At 41.8% G+C, this 20,911-nt stretch overlaps 1 non-coding gene across 1 annotated transcript; it reads right to left on the bottom strand.

The window, feature by feature from the left end:
* Window positions 1-20,218: 20,218 nt before the first annotated feature.
* On the bottom strand, window positions 20,219-20,325 carry LOC141624132 (small nucleolar RNA R71). The gene has a single exon (XR_012533942.1). It is a non-coding gene; the product is annotated as a small nucleolar RNA R71 (small nucleolar RNA).
* Between the last annotated feature and the right edge of the window lie 586 nt (window positions 20,326-20,911).

Below are 20,911 nucleotides of genomic sequence, written 5' to 3'. Positions count from 1 at the left end.
AATAGTAGGGGAGATGGTAGAGTAGAAACCTTCATTTTCGATTGCATAGATTTCATTTTCGACTGGAGAAATGAGGTGTGAACAATCTAAGGTAGATTCATCACTTGTGATCACTAGAACTCCGAGAGGATTCTGAGTGTTGTTGGGTTTACCTCCCGGCGGTAATGGCAATCGACCATCTTCAATCATGTCTTGAAGCACATTTTTCAACTTGTAGCACTTTTCTGTGTCATGTCCCTTGCCCCTATGGTATTCACAGTACGAGTTCTCATCCCAGAATTTGGATTTCCTTTCGGGTTCGGGAGTAGGTCAAGTGGGTTGGAGTTTGCCTTGCTTCATTAGCCTTTTTAGAGCGTTGGCGTAAGTGTCCCCAAGATTTGTGAATTTCCTTGGTGGGGTAGTTTTCTTGGATGGCTCGAGAAGGTTAACTTCATCTGTCTTGCTAGTAGAGCCGTATGAACGGCTTGTTGAGCCTTGATATCCTCGACCTACTGTTTTGGACAAGAGTCCTTTACGGATGTCATCACTTTCCTTGTCCCTAGTACGGTTAAGTCCTTGAAGCTTTTGATGTTTTGGTATCTCAAATGATTGGCATAAATGGGTTTGGGATTGTCCACAAACTTCTCCACAAGGGTAGCCTCATCCGGGCGTTCAACTAGTTGGGTACTAGTCTTCCTCCACCTACTTAGGAAGTCGGTGAATCCTTCTTTGTCATTTTGGGTAAGAACCTCTAGAGTGCGCATGTTAACTTGGATCTCGGCATTATCCGCATATTGTTTAGAAAACTCGATTGCAGCATCTTCCCAAGTAGCGATCTTCTTATGATCTAGAGAGTAGAACCATTGCTTTGGGATAGTGTCGAGAGATGAAGGAAAGATCCTTAAGAACATCTCGGGTTTGATGCCTTTGATAGACATGTAATCCTTGAAAGCACGGATGTGGTTCAAAGGGTTCTCATGACCCTTGAATTTAGGGATATCCGTCATATTGAAGTTGGTTGGTAATTTGGCATCGACGGCCTCATACTTGCGGTTATTCTCTCGATAAATGTCATCCCCCTTAAGGTATATCAATTGCTCCTCTAAGTATTGGAGTCTTTTCTCAGCTACAGTCGTCCCCATGAGAGGATTTTCATCCCTGGATTCATTCTCGGAGTCACCTATTACTTCACTTTCGTGGGGAGGTAACCTTCCCTCTATGGCATAGATCCGGCCCTCGATGATCTCAAGGCGATCATGGACTTGGTCTTGGGTATCTTGGATACGTGCTAGCGTGGCTAGGATTCGATCATTACCATCTTGAAGTTGGTTGAGGTTGGTTTCGCTGGATCCAGGCATCTCGAAAACTGGATAAGAGATCGATGACGAATCAAAACACGATCGACCATTCTAACACACTTGCTAAAAGAAGAAATGTTTTAACTCGTGAAGTGGGTGTGTGCCACTTGTTTTGAGTGAGTTTTGAAGAAAGACAAATATTTTGAAAATGTGTATCCTAGTCAACTATAGTGTAGTTGTAGGAGTGGACTCGAAGTGAGGTTTTGAAATGGGCTTGTGGCCCGAATTTTGACTTGACAAATGGATAGAGTTTCGACTGGATTTTGCGCTAATCAAATGGCTTATTTCGAAATTTTGATTAAGAAAAGGGGTTTTGATTTTTTAAAAATCGCCATGGTTTTGTTTAGAAAATGGTGATCATGTAATGTACAAGCATTATACAAGCATTATAACGGGATGCTGAGTGCATTTAAGAGGGTTTTGGTTTAAAGGGTGGGTTGCCATACCGAACCATCAAACCCGAAGTCTGTGGAGAGGCTCGTACCAAACAAGAGTAAGGCCGATTCCTAGTCCATTTCCTCAAGTAGTGAAGGCCCTTGACACAAACAAGAGTAAGCATCATGGTATGGATGACGTCAATCGCTATCCATCCTTAGGCCCAAATAAGAATTAGGACCGTTTAGACGGGACGATTGGTCGAATGGGTTGGGTTGGGCCTAGGAAGGCCGAATAAAACGGTCTAGGAAGACCGAGTTATGAGAACCGACAATTGTCTTGTACAAACTATTCCCTAACCTTGTTCAAGTTTCACCCTTAGCTACACGTAAGTGTATTATCCCCAGCGGAGTCGCCAAACTGTGGACACGGGGGGCCCACGGGGGCGCTTGGGAGAGAAGAGAAACAAGCGTTTGCATTTTGTTGGAGTCGCCACCAATTTTTATGGGAAATTGGAACCGTTCGAATACCTCGTGTCATGTCTAGACACAAAGTAAAGACATGAACACTAAGCAATCGTTACCCTTAGCATTCTATGCCTAGAATGACTCTCGTGGATGCCAATGAACACGGGTGTTCACGGAGATCTGGAGTAAGGGGTGAGGGTACGTATTAGGAAGCTCTTTTGATCGAACACCTAATCCCGCCCGCCTCGATAGCGGCCTCTACTGATGATTAGGGAAGTTATTCGTACTCGATATATCGTCGATTATATGCATGCAATGCAACATCCAAGTTTTAATCCTAACATGTGAAGAATTAGACTAAGTCGGTTGACAATTAATTTAGCATACAATTAAGGTCGAAGTAGGATTTAATGCCCAATTACATGTGAGAACATTCAAATGATACAAGAAATAATGATAAATACAACAAAAGAAAATTACAATAATTACATTGGATTAGGCGATTTATGTCGAAAATACCTTTAAAACGGATAATTTGAGAAAAAGAATAAAAGAATAAAATTACGAACATATCTGAAGGTGATAACACGAATAATAGTTAATTATACGTAAGCCAATTAAACAAAGTCGGGCGAAAGGAGTTCGAGACGAGCTCAACCTGAACAGCGCAGCAGATTGCGCCCTCGGAAGAGGCGCGCAGATCTTTGCGTGCATTTCCAAGGGTGAGTTCTGGGCCGTGGCCGAATCGCAAATCGTTAATGTTCGTGGGTTGATTTAATGATTGATTAATAATATTTACTCGGATGAAAGTGATTATCAGGTTAATTACATATGATTGATGGTCATGAAAACTATAAAACATGAATGAGACGGAAATAAGACGGATTAATTACATGATTAATGATTGATTAGTGACATGGGTGAATGAAATAAACTAAACAAGATGGATTGATGACAAATTAATAATGAATTAATGATGAACATGCGATACATATGACAAAAGACAGATTAAAATATATCAAAGACGAATCCCAGAAACTCAATATGAACAAATCGAACTTCTACAACCCGGATTGAATTTAATGACGAAAACCCGCAAATATGAGATTATAAGGGATTTAAGTCGGATTTAAACGATGAATTAAACATGTGAACGAACGATAATTAATATACATGTGAAATATCAGACTATTATGATGAAGAATTAAAGAACAAACAAATAAAAAGCAAACAACGAACGAGTTTACAGAGGACGAAGGAAGAAGAAAGGAAGCGAGAATCTGCGGCGGCCTCACGAAGAGGCGCAACAGTGCTGCGCTCCTTCAAGAGGCGCAGCGATTGCTTTGCGTCCTTTCTCGACGGTTGTCTACTGGAAATCCGTAAAAGAGGTTTTAAAGCATGGTTTTAGAAATCGGTTTTAACGAGGTATTTTCGACATAAACCTTACAATTGTGATACAATAAGTAAAATACAATAAATAAAAGAGAGATTTTACACCCTCAGACTTACATGTTGACGAAACGAGATGAACTAAGATATCGATTAGTGATGCTCGACGCGAATGCAAAGAAAGTGCCCTCGTAAGAGGAAAACGATTAAGTTAATTAAGTTGATTGATGTGTAGTCGGTCAAGTTGGTCGGTCATGCAAACGAGGCTGGTACTCAGAAGGATCCGAGCTTACGTGGTCGAAAGATCAAGCACGTAGGCGCCAAAAGTAAGAACAAAAGTCTAGAATGCAAAGGGAGAAGAGAAGGGCGGACACTCGCGTGAGAAATATGAGGAGTGAAGGCTCCTATTTATACTAATCACGTGGAGGAAATAGGGTTTCGGAGACTCTTTAGAAGTGAATATCGGAAAGATATGAAAAAGATACGAAAACTACGCAGAATAGGACTTGGGAAGAGGCGCAGCAAGCACTGCGTCTCTTGGAAGAGGCGCAGCACCTGCTGCGTCTGTTCCCAAGTGGTTTCCTCCTGCGGAAGAAAGATTTCCGTGTTTGAGTTATGGTAGGACGGAATAATTTGGTTTTCCTTAATACTTTATATGAATATTACGGGAAATTGTTTGCCAAAAGATTAAGATTGTGAAATATTTATAAAATATGGAATAGAAATATCCGGAACATTCCAGAACATTCCGACTCGGGATTGAACGATTATCAGAAAATGGAGACGGTTTTAGGCTCGGACTCCAAATGTACTCTAATTACTGTCAAAACGACCGTATCGGCACGTAGATGACAACTAAGAGGTAGACATTAATATTTGAGCAATCACTTGACGATAAACTTATGAATTGTCACAAATCGTTCCGTGTACCAAACATGCGGCCCAATCATCACCGGGTGGTTTGCGAGAGGTGCAGAAATGAGGTATCTACACTACTACATTAGCAAAACATTCATCGAGTACGAGACAAGGTACACCCAAATGGAAAAGACATGCCTTGCCCTAGTATGGTCAACAAAGAAGCTGCGGCATTACATGCTCAGCTACATGGTCCACATCTACTCCAAGATGGACCCGGTTAAATATATCTTCAAAAAACACGTACTAAACGGAAGGCTGTCTAGGTGGACACTCATGCTGTCCGAGTTTGATCTCAATTTTGTACCCCTCAAGGTTATCGAGGGAAGAGCAGTCGTCGATTTCCTGGCAGAGAATCCCATCAACGAGGATCTAACGACTGACACATGGTCACTTCCTGACGAAGACATCCTTTGTGCCGACTCCACCGCACGGGACCTATACTTCGACGGTGCATCTAATCTGAGAGGCTTTGGAGTAGGAATCCTTCTAATATCGCCAGAGGGAGAACATGTTCCGATCTCAGTCAAACTGGACTTCGTCGTCACCAACAATGCCGCTGAATATGAAGCATGCCTCATCGGCCTACAAGCAGCCATCACACTTGGCATCAAGAGATTGAGGGTCCATGGTGATTTCTCGCTCATCATCAATCAGGTGTCCGGGTCATGGAAAATCCGAAGTGACAGTTTAGCTCCCTACCTAGGAAAGATCAATCAAGAGGCTGAGTTCTTCGACCAAATCGAATATTTCCACTTGCCACGAGAGGAAAATCAATTTGCTGATGCCCTGGAAAAACTTGCCGCGCTCGTCAACATACCTGACGACATGACATCGATGCCCCTATGTGTCGAGAGAAGGATCGAGCCAGCTCACATTTGCGCCATCAAGGATGACGAGGAAAGCCATGATGAACCTTGGTACCAAGCCATCCTCAACTACAAAACCAAAAACGAATTCCCTCCCAACTCTGACCCAAAAGGACAAAGAGCCATCCGTTTACTTGCATCACAATTCGTGATAAACCAAAATCAACTCTACAAAAGAACACCCCAAGGAATTCTCCTCTTTTGCATTGACCATCACAAAGCCAAAAAAGTCATGGGAGAGGTCCATGACGGAGAATGTGGCCCTCAAATGAGCGCAATGATGCTTACCCGGAAAATCATGCGACTAGGTTACTACTAGACCACCATGGAAGCTGATTGCCGTAACTACGTCAAACATTGCCAAAATTGCCAAATCTTCGCCAACATACAACATATACCGCCATCTCTTTTATACGCAATGACCTCACCCTGGCCTTTCTCAACCTGGGGCATCGACATCATTAGCAAACCCAACCCAGTAGGCACCAAGGGGCATTATCTCGTCCTCGTCGCCATCGACTACTTCACCAAATGGGTGGAAGCGCAGTCATATGCAATCTTGAATGCCAAACAAGTGGCCAAGTTCATCAAGAACAACATCATCTGCCGATATGGGGTACCCCATGAAATCATCAGCGATCAAGGCTCTCACTTCCGGGCGGAAACTCAGGCCTTATTGGACAAATACAAAATCAAACGACATTGATCATCCCCCTACCGTCCCCAAACCAACGGAGCGGTCGAGGAAGCTAACAAAACCCTTGTCACCATTATCAAGAAAATGCAAGACAACTACCGCGATTGGCCGAGCAAACTCCCATTCGCACTCTGGGGAAACCGAACCTCCATCCGAACACCGACAGGCGCCACACCCTTCTACCTAGCATATGGCATGAAGGCGGTTCAAGCGGTAGAGTTAGAAGTCCCTTCTCTATGCATCCTACTGGAGAGTCAAGTCCCTGAGGCGGAATGGACCCGTCGAAGGTACGAGCAACTCACTCTTCTAGACGAACGGTGACTCAATGCCTTGCACAACGTCCAGCTATACCAACGACGTATAAAATGGGCATTCAACAAGAAGGTCAAACCCAGGAACATCAAGGAAGGCGACTTGGTCCTCAAGTCGGTTCGTGCACCGCTACCCGTCGATCCGAGGGGAAAATTCAAACCGAACTGGGTCGGGCCATACCTAGTCAAGAAAATACTTTCGGGGGGCGTAGTGAGACTGAGTGACCTAGACGGGGAGGATTTTACAAACCCGACCAACCTAGACCAACTCAAGAAATACTACCCTTGAACCATAACAACCAACGACCTAGCCTAGTTTTACAACTAGCAACCACCTCAACCCTTTGCAAGTCAAGTTCCTGAACGCGTTCTGATTTGGTATTGCATGTTTTATCGAGTCTAAGTTGCGGCATCTTGCCCGTTTCAAAGGTCCTTTGATCTGTCAAAGGAAACATCCATTTGCACTAAACAAAAAAAAAAACCCTGAACTACGAGCATGGTTTGATTTCACCTCTTCAGGTGGATACGTAGGCAGTCCGTCTTATACATGAGGGATACAACCACAAAACCCAATCAAAATCTACAAAACCTTTCGAACTACGATCATGGTTTGATTTCACCTCTTCCGGTGAATACGTAGGCAGTCCTTTCTTACACAAGAAGGATACAACCATCCCCATAATCAAAAAAAAAAAAAAAAAAAAGCATCACCCACATACAAAACATCATCCCATCAAAAAAAAGGGAAAAAACATTCCCCTTTCCCACAAAATACAACAATAAGCTTTTCTCCCTTCCTCACAAAATACCACTTTCCTAAGTGCAAATGTTCAGGATAATTCAAATCGAATTGCCTTTACAGAATGGATGGAAGAAACAAGCGTTCACAATTTTCGACACGAACAATCCTCTTATTTAATTAATAATGGGAGGGATTACGATTTCAACAACAAATAGAGCTCGATGAGTCTACAACTTGTCAAAGCTAAGGTGCCGACTAAAACACCTTACATAATAAAACTAGCACAAAACACACTAAATATAGCTAGTACAACATAATAAAAAACTCACAAGAATAATACAACATAATAATAAAGTGGGTAATGGAGGTCTTCACTCTTCCATTCTACCCTTGCCTTTTCCCTCGGGGTACATCTTCCCCTTTTTCTTCTTGTTGGCCCGCCTAACATGGTTTTCCTCATCGGAACGGATCCTCAACGGATCTAAGATGGCGACGGCCTCCGGTCTAGCACAAGACCCCATGTTCGACCCAAAACGAGCCAAAGCGCGGCCCACCATGTTCTTGGGACCCGAGCTTCTCCTCTATGGTGGTCTCATCACATCCAGACTAACTCCATCAACATAATCCTCAAAGAAGGCACGGTTGGCCTTGCCAACTTCTCGATACTTCAATTCGACAACCTCGTCCTTACGGAATTTAGACCTCTCTTCCAATGACGGAGCTCTTGACCACTTGATATAAGCGGGAGTCACCCATGTCGTGGCAACGGGGTTTGGTACCTCCCAAAGCGGCCGAGTGGCACACCATCTTTCGAAGACCTCCACAAGCTCGGAGTTCCGAAAAACATTCTCTTGGACAAGGGTATCTTGAGCGGGCACCTTTTGTTGACGCCCCATTTGCCTCATGAGCCTTTCGGGATAAATGAAGGAAGCAACCTTCAAACCCACCACCATCAAAGAACGAGGACTAGCACCCGAAGCGGGCAACCCCGTGAAGGACCTCAAGTGCCACCATGGCACCACCCAACGGAGGTGAGGACCACCCTCCTCCGCCAATCTTGCGGCCCAATAAGCCTCGGTAGAAGCAAAACTATGCGAGTACAACTTCTTCCTCATGGGAAGGTGACCGAAGGAATAAGAAGAAAAATCAACCGGAGGCTCTACATACCTTAGCCTCTCCAATAGCCACACTTGAAGGATCCTTGGGGATCCGAACGAAGGAGCTTCTCCACAAGAGCCTTCCTTGTCCAAGGCTTGGATGATCTCGCCAAGCACCAACCATGATGGATCTCTACCATGCTCCATTTGCTCAACCACATGAATAAGGGTCATGCTACCATAACATTTTGGCCCCTCCTTCTTCAAAACATCAACAAAGAGGTACACTTGGATAAGGCAAAAGGCAAGAGTCCTTCTCCTAGCCACCTCCGAAACGTTGACATCTAATCGGTTTGAAAAGATGTTGATAAGAGCCAACATATCCACACCATGAGGAGCGAGGAGGAAGTTGACTTGACTCGTCGACAAACACAACATGGAACGGAATTTCTCCTTATAGCACAACCGAGTAGGAGGAAGCACCAGAACACAACCCGGCCACCCACCAATAGCTCCAACTTCTTCGGCAAGAGGACAAATTTCACCTTTCGGGAAAACGAAAACATGGTGTTTCGAATCCCAAAACCGAAAACATACTTCGAGAAATGAAGGTTGCACCTTGACTTGACGGAGCACCAACAATTGACCAACTCCCATGCAAATGAGTTGATACTTTTCGGGAGGCGACAAATCCCGGCACCATCGTCGCAATGCATTCTCAAAAGCATCCATGAAATATTTTTGTGGAAGAAGAAGAAGATGTTTTGTATAGATGTTTTTGTGTTTCGGATGATGAAACAATGAAGCGCAAACATAACTATTTATACAAAAATGATCAGCGCGTTTTTCAGAAAAAGGGGAGAGCTGGCTTTCATCGCCAGGCAGCTCGCGCCTCTTTAGGCCTTCCCCAAGATTCCCCTTTTGACTTGTCTATTTCAAGTTGTGTTTTCTCCTGACACCTCAAACCTCCCGCCAGGACGCTCGCGCCTCTTCGGGATGATCCAGGACATTTTGTGTTTCCTCACCCTCACATTTCCTTGTTTTCGCGTTTTACAAAATCCGACACGGTTTCTATGACGCAGTTTTAAACATACGAATTTTTCTTTGTTTTGTAAAGGGGGGAAGGGCTAGTCGCCCCGATCCGCGGCGGATCGTTTCCATGTCAATCATAATTCCGAATTTTTTTTCGCTTTTTCACGATTTTCCATCAAAATAAAAAGCGAAAATTGATAACACGACATCAGTTTTCCTCCAAAATTCAAGCACTCACAAATTCGAGTCTTGACCTCAAAAATCAAATATGCTCGTAAAAATATTTTCTAAAAATTCATCCCTGACGGTTTGAGTTTGAATTTTTCGAGTCACAAATGAATTTCAACATTCGATGCAATTTAATTCACGACACGAGTTAATTGCTCAATTTTCAAATTAATTCCTTTTAGGATTCCAAACGCAACGACTTGCCGCAAAAAAATTCAAAATTCATTCTAATTTTCAAAATTCAAACTTTAACTCCAAGTCAACTTGGTTAATTTTTGTTTTTCAATCAAATGCTTCTACGTGTTTGCGTTTATGTATATGTGCTATCTGTTGCCTGTTTTCTACACTAATGATACAGGAACTGGTGCAAAGCAAAAGGAGAATCGACAGCCGACAGTGCTCCTCCGAAACACAACACAAAAAAAGAGCCAAAAATCACAAAATGAGCCACAATCCAAAAACACATATATACAAACCGCCTCACGCAAAATACATCGACACACGTTTGATACGGACAACTGACCGTACAAACAAGATCCAGTACAGGCATCTATCATAGTGACACTGGCCTAAAACAACCATCTATCATACAGACACTGGCCTAAGACAACGAATTGGGGGCTATCCGCCACCTACCGAACTAAGCACTCTCTATCCTCTCAAACAGAAAAGAAAGGGAGCAACACAAGAGACAGAGGAGCAACAACGGAAGCAGAGGTGGTTACCATGACGGTAATACCTCGTTCCTGCTCCACGACAAAAAAGAAGACAGTGTCTGGCAGACTTTGGATGATAAGGACGCCAAGAACCATGATGCGGTGCACCATCCCGGTACTAACCTCCAATCATCAGCTACCCTGTTTATAAGCCACAACGAAAAGGACAAGCCGGCTACAACAACCGCCTCCCCTCCTCCACGGAAGCATCCTCTACCACCACCTCAGCTCCAGCGGCCTCCCCGGTCACTTCTCCCCCTCCAGGATCATCTTCCTCCTCCAAGGCCTCCACGACGGACCTCGTAGGTCCCAAATGGTACCCTGCGATCAAAAAAATAAAAAATAAAAACGTCAGCCGAAATTTCGGCATTATGACGGCGTAAATCGGACAAACCCGGAACAAACAAACAACCTGCAAAACAAAGCAAGGGCAACCCCGCCCAAATCCAACCAAACAAAACAAAAAACAATTCACAAAAACGCGCAAAAAAAAAACGACTCGCCCTTCTTTTCAAGCAAAAGACGAGTCAAAACAACAAGCAAAAATGGCATCTCAAGACCCACACAAGGTCCGCCAACAACCCCAAATACATTCCCAATGCAATGAGGAATTTTTTCTACGGCTAAAAAAGGCAATTTTTACGCCAATTTGAGCACAAACCGGTCAAAAATTCAAAAACGACCGCAAAGAGGCAAACGTGATTTTATCACGCCTCAAGGTGACCTAAACTACCAATAAGGTCCATTTCAAGGCAAACTGACTCAATTCAAGCCCAAACAGGCGCTTATTTTGTCAGACATAAGACCGTCACAAAAGGCAAAAATTCCAATTTTGCCCACAATACCCAACAAAGGTCCACAATGGCAAATACGGTTTTTCCCGACTACAATGCAACCTAGTGGGACCCATTACCCAAGCAAATAAACTTGGCATTGTGAGATGAGATGGTTCCTCCACCTCACTCACGTTTTTTTAGCATAGGGAGCGGGAACGGGGACCAAAATTCTAACTAAAAGCACCCCTATACTCCTAAACGGGTTTCTAACCTAATGCAATCATCAATTTCACTCGAAATGGGCTCAATCAAAAACGCCCAAATCAATTTTCTAGGGTAAAACTTTCGCCCTAATTCAATCTATCAAATGACCAACGAATTTAAATGGATTCAAGAGGAAATACATACCTTGAGATGACATTATGGTCGATAGCACGAATGGAGGTGAGGAAAGGTCCTTTAATGGCGGATTTTGTGTCGAAAGGATTGAAGATGAATGATGAATGACGAGCAACCAAGCCTCGCGTTTTTTACAGAAAAATAGGGAAGCCCCCTTGGTTCGCCAGGATGCTCGCGCCTAAACCAGGCCTCCCCTTGCTCTATTCAGCGAATTTTGGGCTTTGGCCCAATTTCCCGTAATAAACATCAAGTTTTCAATGACGACATTCATTAAGGACCGTCATTTTCTCAAATACAAAAAAACAAATAGTGAAAATATAAATTCACTATTTTCCTTCAAAAATTTCAAACGACGGCAATCAAAACCGTCAATTTCAAAAATAATAGTGAAAATATAAATTCACTATTTTCCTCTAAAAATTTCAAACAAACGCCGATCAAAATCGCCATTTTCCCTTCAAAAATAGTGAAAAATTCAAAATTCTCTATTTATTCAAATTACCGCGACGGCAATTAAAACCGTCAATTTTAAAAAACATAATAGTGAAAATTCCAAATTCACTACTTCCATCACATGTCAGCGACGGCACATAAACCGTCACTTCAAAATTATAGTGAAGATTCCAAATTCACTATTTCCTTCACATGTCAACGACGGCACATAAACCGTCACTTCAAAAATAATAGTGAAGATTCCAAATTCACTATTTCTATCATATGTCAACGGCGGCACATAAACCGTCACTTCAGTCGTAATAGCGAAATTTAAAATTCGCTATTTCCTTCAAAAAATTCAAACAAACGAGTAGTGAAAGTTCAAAATTCGCTATTCCTTCAAATGTCAACAGGGGGCTTCCTCGCGGAACCCGCTTATTTCAACAACATTGATAGTGAAATTTAAAATTCACTATTTTCACGGCGGCATCAGGAGTTCGCTACTTTCAAAATAAGCCCATTCGACGCAGCTATTCTCACGGTCGATCCACCAACCGCATCATGGCTGGCGAGCCTTAATACGCATCGCGGCTGGCGAGCCCTCCTCATATACGTACCATGGCTGGCGAGCCTTACAACGCATCGCGGCTGGCGAGCCCTCATCATATATGCACCATGGCTGGCGAGCCTTACAACGCATCACGGCTGGCGAGCCCTCCTCATATACGCACCATGGCTGGCGAGCCTTACAAGGCATCGTGGCTGGCAAGCCCTCCTCAGATACGCCCCATGGCTGGCGAGCCTTACTACGCATCGCGGCTGGCGAGCCCTCCTCAGATACGCCCCATGGCTGGCGAGCCTTACTACGCGTCGCGGCTGGCGAGCCCTCCTCAGATACGCACCATGGCTGGCGAGCCTTACTACGCATCGCGGCTGGCGAGCCCTCCTCACATACGCACCATGGCTGGCGAGCCTTAATCCGCAAACATGCAAGGACTTATCCGAAGATGCCTCAGGTATGACTCCTTCTTATGGTTGGCGAGCCTTTGTACGTAGTCTAACGGACTTTAAATGACCCGCACGGATAGTCGACAGAATCTAAACTGTTCCCGACGACAGGTCCATAGCTCGTACCCTCGATTCTCCTTGGCGTCGCCCTTCCCGACGACAGGTCCTTGGCCCGAATCCTTTCGTGCCGCCTTGATGTCGCTCGGGTCTCCGGGTTGTAATATTCGATTGACCTGGGGGCTTTCCCTTGACTTTCGCCCTATCCAAGCCTCTGTCAAAGTGGGGGCTCTGTAGATACCCAATATCTGCTGAGATTCCAACAAACACCCGATGATTATCGGACTATAACATGCTTTGGAATCGCGGCATTTGATCGCTAGTTTGTGTACAACTTTACGTCGGAAAACTTAAAACGATTTCGAAAATAAAACATTTCAAAACATTTCAAAAATACCTGGAGTGTTTAATGCACGACGACGGGGTCACAATGACACTAACTAGAGTTAAAACCGACACCGGACCAAAAACTGACTCAAAAATTCAAATCCCGACTCCAACAACGAGTCAAGCCGAGTCAACCACAAAAAACAAACCATTTCAAATCTTCTATGTTAAGGTTTCCCGGAATCTTACATAGTAAAATATCAAACATGTTCATCCAAAACCTAGGATAGAACAAATCATGATTGCTCTTGTGTGAAAGTGACAGGACAACTCGAAGAACCGCGACGTGGCTCGCGCCTCTTTGAGCAGCCCAGGTGGCCACGTCGCTCAAAACTCATACAACCCCTGATTTCCCTATAAACACCCCTCAAATGCCCCCATTTGAGAACTTACGCGAGTGTCCGCCCCCTCTTTTCTCCCTTAAAATTCTCGACTCGACTTCTTAAGTCACAATCCGACGCGTATTTACAACCTACCGATCGTAAATACAAGCCTTACACATTGTTTGGCACCGTCATCGTGCATTAAATCACTTGACCGACCACTTTGACCACTACACCGTCACTAATCTTAAAACACTCTTTTTACTTATCAAAACGGTTTTAAACCGAGTCTTTTCCGACCAAATGAGTTGTTACACTTACGTCGGTTTCTCGCCATAACCAAACATGTAAGTATGAGGGTGAAAAAATCCTTCTTTTATCATGTCTTTATTTGTTTCATGACTATAACATGCTAAAACATGCATAACATGAACCAAACACATGGAATAAACGAGCCAAAACTGAGTTTTGGCCATAGGCAGAAGCCCCTTGGTTCGCCGGCTTGCCCGCGCCTCAATGGGGTGTCCAGGTCAGAACTCAACCGTGTTTGTTCACGTCATTTCCCTGTAATTCATTTTCATATTTACAATCGGTTTTTACTATTTCAAATATTTTCGAACCTTTTTATTTTGTTTTATGTGTTTTAACCATAAAACATTTTTTCACCCTTGGTTCCTCATACCATGACGGTTAAATCCGTGTTTCGGTGATAATATTTGGTTAATAACATTTAAAAGGTATTTTAAAGCCTTTTATTTCATTTTTGGGAGGTATTTTAAAGCCTTTCATCATTTCTTTACATCTTCAAAACAAGCATATTAGTCACCAACACAAAGTCATCCTTGGTTCTACATACCATGCCGGATTTTAACCTGAGTACGATGATGAGTATCGACTAATTACATTCAAATGAACTTAAAACAATTAGTTCATAATTATTTTCAAAACTATTATTGTCAAGTTTGTCAAAGTCGAACCCGACACCGAATATTATCAAAATAATGATGATTATTCGAGTCTCGTTCCTCAAATCAACAAATGCGGTCTAAACCACCCTTTCAAACCAAATCGGGTCAAATACCCATTTTTCAATACGTTTTATAAACGTTTTTTTCAAATAGTCAGAACACGGCATACAACCGTCGACTAACCCGCGTCTCAAGCAGGCCTTTTCTTTCTCATTTTCAAAACCGGGGGAGACCCCCTTGAATCGCCAACAGGCTCGCGCCTCATGTAGCCGTCTGGTATAGGGCCTGTTCCCTTTCCAGCATTAGTCTAGGACGATCCCGACTCCGGTTAGCCCGGATATAGGACGGATCAGATGACTATTTGCATTTTCAAAATCATATTTGCAAAATGCTTTACCAAGACAAATGGATCACGTTATGCATCATAAACCTAATACGGTAAATGGATGTTTAATTCCCGTCTCGCATGCAAATCAACCATAAATCCAACTCGACATCTTATACTTGATACTTGGATTAAATCAACTGACTTAGAAAGCTCTCACATGTTAGGTTTAAATTATTGGATGCGCATTCATGCATTTAAACCGTTTTATCAAATTCTGCATTCAACCAACCAAGATCGATCACAAGAGGCCGCTACCGCGGGCGGGATTGGGTGTCTGATTAAAGGGCTTCCTAATACGTACCTTCACCTCTTACTCAGAAACTTTGGATAGTGGACGACCTTATCCAGGGCGTACGAGAGTCATTCTAGAGACAGGATGCTAAAGAGGGACTATTTCCTTATCTTTAGTACCTATGTCAAACGCTGCTTTGTGCTTCGATTTGACCGAGGTATAAAGTGGATTTCGAACGGGTTCCAAGCATCCCACAAATGCTTGGTGGCGACTCCAAACATCTCTAATTGTTTTGAGACCCTTACCGAGACGAAACCAACCGATCTAAAACGATCCGGTCGAAAGCATTTTTACGCCGCTGAGCGTGGCTTTCAAAAGACCGTTGCATGCCCGCAGATCGAACCGGGGCCTGCAGGTGGGCCATGTCCACATCAACACATTTTTTATCGCGGCCGACTCCTTTTGGTAAACCTCATAGGCTTGCCTAGCGGCGGCGGTGGACCTAGCATTAGGTTCGGCGGGAGATGCCTCGATAAGGTAACGAAGCTTGTCGTCACCTTCCGCGGCCAAGCGAAGTTGCGCGTCCCAATCGGCGAAATTGGACCCATTCTTTTCTAACTTACAACGATCCATGAAGGATCGGAGCTATGACACATTGGTGAGCGTGTTGGAGCTAGTGGTTGCGGATGTGATTGGAGTTGCCATTGCAATTGAGAAAAAGATTTTGACTACAAAATAGGAAGTGAAGGAATTAATGAACATCTATCGTTTTGACAATACTTGTAAATATTTTAAACAAGTTATAGCATTTATATAGTGACCTCTACCCAACTATCATAAATGATTCCGAGATCCAAATTCATATTAACTCGGGTATGGTGAGCCGAGTCATCCCTTGTCAATATAACTCGGTGGATTAACCTCTTAATCGATTCTACTTTTAGAACTCTCGGTCGATAAAAATTACTTTAATATTTATCTTTTAGCCTGGAACACATGCGACTACGGTCACGAATACTTCCGTTGAGCTCAATCCAAATTTCGATGTAATAACATTTTATTACCCACTTACCCAACGTAACAAGTTTAGTACCCCGGTGAGCCGAATCTACTTTCTTATGAAATTGGGATTCATGGTTTCTACTATTTGGTAAGGCTAATTTCTCAATTATTAAAAGTGAGAGGTCTTGTCAATTTATTATCTATCACGTTTTAAGTGAACTAAAGCGGTGAACTACGATAATTGTAATTGACACGGTCGATGACTCGATATGATATGCATGTTGTTGTTTATGGCGATTTGGCAATGCATGTAACATATTAAAAGAAATGCAAGGCAATAATAAAATTCCTAGTATGGCCTTCCTAAAAATAGAAAATCAAATAATCTATTACATATTCGGAAACCAACTCCTTTGGTCCCTTGAATCTTCAAGTGGCACGCTTCCCAAGAACATCGTCTTCGTCGGATCTCTTTTCCGAATGGCACCGTCTTGGAAGATACTCCATATTTACAAATAATAATAAAAATACAAAGCTATTCCTATTATACATTTGTAAAATGAAAAACTAATAAAATAAAGGTGATATGAGATCACATTAAATTACTACCGAATCAATATTCCCTTTCATTACGGGTAATATCGATTAAAACTAAGGCCATACTAAGATACAATTACATAATTCAAAATTATATAAATAAAAGACATTCAACAATTGAAATATGCAGCATTATAATATGTATCTATCATGCCAAATTATGTGCCAAATCGCCCTATTTAACTTATGTCGTATATATAACCCGGTTTTATGGAAATGCGTGATAATAACTTCTTAAACCACAAATTAACACTTAAATCACATCTAAGCTCAAGTTAATTATCCTAACACTCTTAGGACTCAAAAATTAGTCATCAGTCAATTTATGACAATAATTTTGAATTTTGAATTTTAAATTTTTGAAAATTCTGGAATAATTCTATGACAATCATAATATCGAAAAACATGGTTAAAATTTTCGAATTAATTTTGAGAAAATATAGTTGCATTTTATCGGTTTTATCTCATAAAACATCTAAAGTTTCCAAAAATTAATCCAATTAATTTTACAACCTTAGATCTGATTACTGGGATATTAATTCAACCTAAAATAATTTTCTCAAGCCATGCAATTCATTCATTTTAGCAATTTATGCTAAAATAGTCACTATTTATATCATTTTTACACTAAAAATTCATAAATCATGCTAAATGAGATCATTTAATCTCGAAATTTACATACACTCTGTAAATTATGCATGTGACAACATATTAAAGTTTCATGGCCCAATTCGAAATTTAACTATTTTTAACTATCTTACCACTTTTAATCCATTTTTATCTCATAAAAATCATAAATCATGCAATATTAATCCAATTAATATGAGATTTTAGGGTTTGGGTTGAGACTTAACGACCCATTTATGTAAGTGGGCCGACACGAACACGACACGATATTTAATTGGGTTGGATTTGGGTTGAGCTCTCTAAACACGAACCTGACACGAATGACCTATTTACTAAGTTAATTGATGTGACCATAATTAGAGCATATTTAGTCCCCGAATTAGCCTTGTTCCCATGCTTTTTAGTCCATATTTGGGTCATTTACTGTCTCTAGTTCTTTTTTTTGCATATTCTTTGAGGTTTTGATCCCTTGGTAGGAAAGGAGTGCAAACCTTGCATTTTCATGGCAAAATGAGGCTAAATTGATTGAATTCAATGACCAAGCATCAAGGAGAGACAAGATTAGAAGGCCTTTGTACATACTATAGTAGATGGGCAATGATGAGAAAAGATCCTTGCATCCCCGAGAAAATCTTCAAGGATTTTATGAAGAAAAACGAAGAAAAGAAGAAGGAACAAGACTGCCTGACAATCCGTGCGGATTGCCTAGAAGACGCCCGTCCACCAAGCCACAATCCGTGCGTCTTCACCCCCAAGACGCCCGGGCAAAAGCTCTAGAAGACGCCCGTCTTCACCACCTGGACTCCCGGGCAGAGACCGCCAAATCCGCCCGTCCCGTGCTAAAGACGCCCGGATTCCCAGACAGTCCCATTTCGTCTTCTTCAAGCTTCAAGGAAGGATGTACATCTTTTTCTAGAGACCGGAGTCTCCCTAGAGACCGGAGTCTTCCAAAAGAGACCGGCGTTTCCTCAACAAGGGACTTAATCGTCATTTAAGCCCTTAGTTAACCCTAATTCATGCCCCTAATCCCCACTATAAATACCCCATTAGTCTAATTAGAAGAGCATGTTCTTCTTAGCAATATTTAGAGTAGTTAATATCAATCAAATCTCTCTTTAATCTTGTAATCAACATTTAATCAAGTTTCAATACAAGTTTTATTTCCTTAATCTCTCTCTTGTTCATCCTTTATTTTGGGTAATTGAAGATTATTTGGGTTATTATTGGGAGATTGACAACCTCTCAATCAAGCATCAAGTACTTCTTTTATTCTTTGCTTTATTATTGGAATCATTAGTAGGTATAATTCTCTTAATCCCTCTTTAATTATTGTTAATCACTTTCATTTATTCATCATGTTTCACTTTGTTGGTATGATTGACAACATTGCTAGCATGTTCAACATGATAATGAGTGAGTAGTTTCCTTAGCTAGGGTTAATGGGTAATTAGGGGAAACCAACATGGGGGATGATTCATGCTTAAATTAATATGCTTTCATAGTTTATTTGCTTGCTTGTTGTGATCTCAACTTATGCACATGTTATGTTTGATGAAATGTGAGCCTATGAATCCTTGCATTTTTTACCCATCACCTATCTTTTCAATGAGACTTGTAAGACATAAACCAACTCAAGTCTCATTAGACCAGGCATATTGTTGAGTAGGAAATATTAAGTCGACTTGTAGGTATTGTACAATCTAATCGATTCAGCTCCGGGACCCAAACTTTCCTTTGATTGTAAGATATAAACCAACTCGATCCATCACAGCAATAATTGCTTGCTTATAACTTGAGAATATGTTTGTATGATCAATTCCCATGAATCCCCTATGACCCCATGACACCCTAGTGCCTTTTATCAATTGTTTACATCCCTTTTAATTAATCTTGCTTGTTTACTTTCATTGCTATTTAGTTTAGTGATCTTCTACTTCAAACTCCAATTGTGACACCCTTAAGACACCACTAGTTGCAATAGAAATCTCATCTCAATTCCCGTCCCTTGGGATCCGACCTTTACTTGCCTCTTTACTAATTGTAGAGTTGTTTATGAAGTTATAAATTGTGTTTTGGTCTAGGTGCTCCTAACGACAAGTAACCGAAAAATATAGTCCGACCAAAAATGGCGCCGTTGCCGGGGACGGTGTTAACTTGATTTAGATTTTCTTATATTGTTATTAGTTGTGTCTTTCTTTGCCTTGGGGAAGTAAAACTCCTCAAGGTTTATTCTAATTGTTTTCGAGTTGTTTGATATTTTGCATGTCTAGAAGGTCACAAGGTGACTTGTTACCCTTTAATCACGAAATTGAAAGAACTTTGACAACCAATAGGAGACTTGCTAGGAGAACTTTGAGAGGTATTTTTGAGGTTGTAGATATTCAACCAAATACTATTGAGTTCATCAACCCTTTTGCAAGAGAAGGTGAGGAGAACCCAACACAAAATCCAATATAAAATCAACCCACAATGCCTAAGTTTTCATCACATTCCGTACCCACCGAGGAGAACCTACCCAATGGTACTCCTACACCACAACATCTAACTGGAAATTTTATTGCCAAATCCGCATTTATCCAATTAGTCGAAAGAAGCCAATTTGGGGGGATGCCTAATGAAGACCCTCATTCTCATACGGAGACTTTTTGTGATTACCGTGATGCGATTTCTCAAACCGGTGTAACTCAAGACCAAATTCGATGGGTCTTATTTCCTTTTTCTCTAATTGGCACCGCAAAACAATGGTTGAAAGGCCTTGATAAAGCTACTCTCGGAATTGATTCTCGGAAAAAGTTGGCTCTAGCTTTCTACAAAAAGTTCTATCCACCGGAAAAGACTAACATGCTAAGAGCTCAAATCACGGGCTTTAAGCAAAGGGATGAAGAATCTTTGTATGAAGCTTGGGAGCGATTCAAGGGAATTTGTCGCTCATGTCCTCACCATGGACTTAGTGAGTGGTTCTTGGTACAACAATTTTGGAACGGTCTTTATGAAGATTCAAGGAACATTCTCAACATGGGATCAAATGGAATGTTCACCGAAGTTGATGACAATCAAACTTGGAACAAAATTGAGAAAATGGCGGTCCATAACTCACAATATAGTAGACCTCGCAAGGCTACTAGAGGAGGAAAGCATGAAGTGGACTCCATTACTCAATTGGGTGCTCAACTTAGTGCTCACATTGATACCATCAATTTGATGTTTGAAAAATCTATGGCTAGACTTGAAGAATCCTCAAAATCACCAAAGCATCATGTTAATGTCATGACGGCATCTTCAGCAATCCCAAGTGGGATATGTGAGAATTGTGGAACTTTGAGACATGACCAAGGTGAACGTAGGGGAACAAATGAACAAGTGAATGCTTTCCAAGCATACAAGAGTGGTACCCCTTATTCAAACTATTACAATGAAAACACCAAATTCCATCCAAATCTCTCATACAAAGCCAAAATGTTCAAAACCCTCAACCAACATACACCCCACCTCCCATGAGAAACCAAAATCAAAGACCCTTTTACAACCAAAACC

The sequence above is a fragment of the Silene latifolia genome, chromosome X (genome assembly GCF_048544455.1).
Source record: "Silene latifolia isolate original U9 population chromosome X, ASM4854445v1, whole genome shotgun sequence".
In the NCBI taxonomy this organism is placed as follows: Eukaryota; Viridiplantae; Streptophyta; class Magnoliopsida; order Caryophyllales; family Caryophyllaceae; genus Silene; species Silene latifolia.
The sequence above is the reverse complement of the archived record's forward strand: the minus strand, read 5'-3'. Positions and strand labels throughout refer to the sequence as shown.